We start from the raw sequence: 5,474 nt of genomic DNA on the forward strand, positions 1-5,474 counted from the left end.
ACCCCTCTCCCCCCATCCCCACCCCCCTGTCCCCCCCCCTCTGTCCCCATCCCCATCCCTCTGTCCCCATCCCCATCCCCATCCCCGCCGCCCGCACCCCGTGTCCCTCTCTCCCCATCCCTGACACTGCCACCCGTGCTCCGTATCCCTCTCTCCCCGTCCCCATCCCTGCCGCCCGTGCCGTTGTCCCTCTGTCCCCATCCCTGACACTGCCACCTGGGTCCCGTTTCCCTCTGTCCCTTGTTCTTGTGCCCCCGTCTCTGCCACTGCCACCTCTGTCCTGCTGTCCCTGTTCCCCGTGTTCTTGGGGCCCTTTCCTTTGTATCCTTGGGCCCCTGTCCCCTGTGTCCTGTGTCCCTATCCCCTCATGTCCTCACTCACTTTTCTCCTCTGCCCCGTTCCCTATGTTCTTGTCCCCTTTGTCCTCATGCCACTGTTTCCATGTCACTGTCACCCCTGTCCTCCTGCCCCTGTGTCCCATATTCTCCTGCTGCTGTCCCTTGTGTCCTCATACCACTCTTCCTTGTGTCGCCATGCCCCTGGCCCCTGTATCTCCTGTGCCACTGGCTTCCATGGCCTCTTGCCAGTATTCCCCACATCCCGATGCCATTGTGCCTTGTATCTTCATGTCCCTAGCCTCAGTGTTCCCATGCTCCCTGTGCCCTACCACCCCCCTACTTTGCCCTCTCTTCCTGCCATGTCCCATCATGTCCCCTCCTGTGTCCCCTGCCCCTCCATGTTCTCATGTCCTCCATGCTCTCTGTGCCCCCATGTCCATTTGTGTCCCACCATTTCCAGCTGCACTGCCCAGCTCCAGCCTCTTGTGCCCAAAGGCCGCAGGGCAGCTGCCCCACAGACATGCCCAGGTCCAGCCCAGGCAGGGCCCAGCCCCAGCTGGTGGGAACAGAGTGTTACAGTGGGGATTACAGAGGGCCCAGTTTGCTGTGGTGAGCCCCACGTGGCTGCAGCCCCCCAGTCCACTCCAGCACCAGGCCAGGGTGTGAGAGGCCCCAGGCAGTGGGACCAGGTGCCTGCCCAGGGGGGACCATGGAGGGCACAGGCTGTGGATCCCAAAGGCATTGGGAACCAAAATGTTGGGCAGTAGCTCTGGGAGCAGGCACCCCATAGGGTCCTCATCACCTGGGGGACCTATCCTGGCTGGCTGTGCTGTCCCCAGCAGAGGATGGTAGTGGCACCAGGCAGGGTCTGCCAGCAGAGACCATACAGCTGCACACCAGAACCACCCCAAAGGCTCAGCACACTGGGCAGCCCTGCTGGGACCCAAAATCTGGGGAGGTGCTGTGCCTCTGCTGGGAATGCTGGGCTTCCTGGGAAAGAACATGGGAATGCACCCCCCTCCCATGAGCCACTGCTGAATGGGGGCCAAAAGCCAGCTTTTCCCGCTCTCGCCCTGCCCGCTGCACGGCAGCGATGCTCGGGGTGCCACGTGCTGGAAAGTTTGTGCCAAGGCAATGGAGCATGGCGAGGACAGGGCTATTCCTGGCTCCCAGCTGGTGTTTGGCCGAAGCGGGCTCTTGGTTTTGGCGGGCTCTCGGTTTTGGCGGGCTGTAATTTTAGCAAGGGCTATTTCCAAGCCGCGGGACTGCGGTCAAAACAGCTGCCTGTGAGTGCCTGGCTCACCTGGGCGCTGTGATGCGCATCCACACCCCCTGCTCAGAGCCAGCCCGGGGGGTCCCGCCAGAAGTGCCCAAAACATGGCAGGAATGTTTAAACCTGGTGTTTTTCCCCACAGTGGCTGCAGAGGAAGGGGAACGGCTGTGGCTCTGGCGCAGGGCTGGCAGCATGTGCACAGGGTGGGGAGCTGTCGGTGAGGGTGTCACTGGCTGGGGTAGGATCCCAGAAACCTTATGGCTGGAAAAGCTGTCTAAGGTCATACTGACACTGCCAGGTCCAGCTATGTCCCTAAACACCACATCCACGGGGTGCAGGCTCCCGCCCCACAGTGCACCCCATGTTCCCCTCCACTCTCCCTCACGCTGTCTGCTCTGCCCACGCTGGCTGTGGAGAGGGAAAAAGGCAAATCTGGCTAAAAGTCCTCCCTAACTGGGTGAGCCAAATGCTTCTGGCCCCTCCTGAGGGCCTGGTGAGGACCCCGGTAGCCACCCCCACCACACCTCTCAGCCACCACTGCCACTGCCTTGCTGTCACCAAGCCACTAACGTTCTTAACACGAAATTTCTTAACATTAAACTGAAAAGTCCCACCCAGGGAGTCTTAACAAAGTCTGCAATTCAATGACCACATTTCTCCAGATGGGGAGCACCAGCCCTGCAATCAAATCTTTCTCTATCAGCATACCTGACTGGGGATCAGCAGCTGTTTACCTCAAATATGAGAGAAAACAAGGGTTTGCTGAGTGCCCAGACCAGGCTCAGGCTCTGCTGGGGGTTGTTTTTTATTACCACAATAAACTTGAGATGATAAATATTTTGAAGCAGCTGAAAGGTGTTTATTTTTGAGTTGGTTCAGCTTGTTTACAATCTGCTTACAAGCCCGGGCACTTCTCTTTGAGGCTGTTTACTGGGCTCTCCCCCAGGCTCTGGTGGGGTTTCATACACGTCTAAATAACCCCCAGCAAGGGGGTACCTTCCTGCCAGCTGTGTGCCCTGGCAGTTGCTGTTTTGACACAGTTATGCAAATGATTGCTCTCGTCTTCACAAATGGGTTTGACTGCTTGGGTTGTGTTTTCGACTACACCAGCCTCAAACATTTATTTATTTCATGTAATTCTCTTTCAATTGCAGGGCAATAAACCTTGGTCTCATGCTCTCTGGCTGTCTCCAGCTTTGACCCAGCCCTTTGACCCAGGGCTGCACAGGGGTGTTTGATACAATTTAGTCGTTCATTACTTGTATTTTACAATTTATATCTTGTATTTCATTAATTTATAACATATATTTTATTAATTTATAACCTGTGTTTTATTTCCCAGACTTGGGGAAACCTGCCCCATATTTTGTGAACCTGGAGGCTGCCCCTGTACCCTGCAACAGCTCGGACTGAGGGATGACCCCAGTGAAGGGGCTGCCTTGGCAGCAGGGAGGGACTGATCAGTTTATTTCAGTAAATGAGACAGTAAATTCGGGGTGACCTGACAGCAGGGTAGCAGCAGGAGGCTGGCCAGCCTGGTCCCCCTGTGTCAGTGGCACAGGGACACAAGGCCACAATGCGAGCAGTGTCAGGTCTTCCCTGGCCTCAAAGCCCACAGGTGCGGGGTCAGTGGTGCCCAGCCAGGGGCTGGATGCACCGGGATCACTGGAGGGGGGTGTCTGTGTCCGTGTCTGCACATATGTGTGCAGTGTGTGTGCACACACGCGCGTGTGCATGTGTGCAGCAGCTGGGACATCCCATACCACGGCAGGGACCACCCTGTCAGGCAAGACCCCACTGGGCGCCCTGTCAGGGACCCTTCAGGGGACAGGAAGGGTGACCCCGGCCTGGGGACACCACCCTGCCATGGCACAGAGTCCCACCAGCCTTGGCACCAGCCCCCGGTGGGTCCCTGGTCCAGCACCACCACCCAGCCCACCAATTTTGGGCAGCACCATGCCACCCCAAGACCCCCCAGTCTCAGGGGCTGGTGTCCCCACAAGGTAATGACCCCCCAAAGTGAGAGCCCAGTGAGCTGGTGCACAGAGCTGGCACCATCTCAGGGCTGAGCCGACTCAGGCTTGGCCGCGTGGCGCTCACTTGCCTTCACACGTCAGCACCCACTGGAGACAGTTTCGCTTCCTTTTTTGGGGCGGCCTTTCGAATTTCTGATTGGGGACTGTAGTGGGTGAGGAGTAAATTTAGCCAGGGGATGTCCCACGGCCGCACAGCTGCACGGTGGGGCTGGCTGGGGGAAAACAGGGGGCTAGTGCTGGCGTGGCACAATCTGGGCTCTGCATGGCCTTTCCCCAAGTCCTTCAGAGAAGATGGCTACGTGAGCGGGGGGATGTCAGGATGGGGTGCAGGAACCAGCGGCTGCCCCTCCAGGTGCTCAGGGGCTGCACCCCCTGGCTCAGCCAGAGGCCACGGGTGTCACCCGGGCTTGGCACAGCCTTAGCACCAAAGTGAGGGGACTTGTGCCATCCACTGCTGCCCCCGGTGGGTCTGGCTCTGCCGCACTCCCCCCAGCCCGGGATGGGGCTATTCTGGGCCCCTGCTCTTGCTTTCGAGTTTCAGCCCTGCTGCCTCCAGGAATGCGGCTGTTTGTGGGGCCACAGCTGCGCTGGGGCCAGGCGGGGCCGTCCCCTCCCCTCGGGCTGTGCCACGCCGCCCGTGGCTCTCCAGACGAGGTGTTTCATCAGCTCCAGGTGCACTCGCTCCGCTCCTGCCACGTCCTCACAAAGAGAGACCCCACCTCCTCCTGGCACGAGGCGTTGGGGCTTGCCTGGCCTGGGGAAATCACCCAGTGATGTACAATAATAAAAAACAAGTCAGGGCTGCTTTTTGGGGACAAATGTGGCCAAAGGTGGTGGTCATGGAGGAGACCCAGGGAGGGTTTGGGGAGCAGAGCAGAGCTTTGGGCTCGAGGTTTGTGGCAGTGGTTTGGGGATGAGGGCTGCAAGAGCTCCTGTAGTCCCACACTCCTTTGCCTTCATTCCTGCATCCCTCACTCTGTTCTCAGCTGTGCAACTCCTCCGAGCCCAAGGTGTCCAGACCCCCAGGGTTTATCAAATGCCCCCTCAAAGCCTTGTTAAGCCCCCACCTGGGAGCCTCAGCCTGGGAAATCAGCTCTCACCAAGCCCCAACCCTCCCTAGGATCCACTGCTTCTCTTTGCAGCTAATTAAAGCCCTCCTGAAGCATCTCATTTACTAAATTAGATCCCCCTCATTTCAAAATTACTGGCAAGTGGGTAAAATGAGAAAATAAATGACTGTTAAAATTGCAGTGCAGGAGCCGGCAGAGTAAGAGCAGGAGCTGCAGCTGAGGCGGGGAGGGAGGTTTCGGTTCTGCTCAGCATATTTGCTCCCCAGACACCCCCAACGAGGGTGGTGGAGGAGTGGATCCAGATTGCTCTTCCCAGACACTGCTTCCCTCCCTGCCAGGGGATGGATCAGGCCCTCCATCCCTCTGTGATTCCCAGCTGAGGCTCTCCAGCCCTGTTGAAGGCTTGTTAAGGGTAAAACTCTGGCTGGGAATTTGCCAAGTTGGCAGCAGGGGAGGATGGGAGCCCTGGAGGGGCCAGGGCCACTGATCTATAATTAATCAGGTTTTTTTCTTGACAGTCATTTCTTATGGAAAAGATGTAGCAAAATCTTTTAATCAATAATTAGTGAGGTTTCCTGCCCCCTGAGTCAGAGATGTGCCTGTGCTCTGCCCACACAGACCTGAGCTGAAGCGAGACCCCAGCCCATGCCCCAAACACCCCATGAAAAGCTGGGGCCGGTGTTCTGTGACCAAGGAATGGGCTTTACTCCAGAAATGTCAAGATGAATCTCAGGATCTGTGGAAAACATTGCCCTGC

This window comes from Corvus brachyrhynchos, unplaced genomic scaffold, assembly GCF_000691975.1.
Source record: "Corvus brachyrhynchos isolate BGI_N302 unplaced genomic scaffold, ASM69197v1 scaffold114, whole genome shotgun sequence".
Lineage (NCBI taxonomy): Eukaryota > Metazoa > Chordata > Aves > Passeriformes > Corvidae > Corvus > Corvus brachyrhynchos.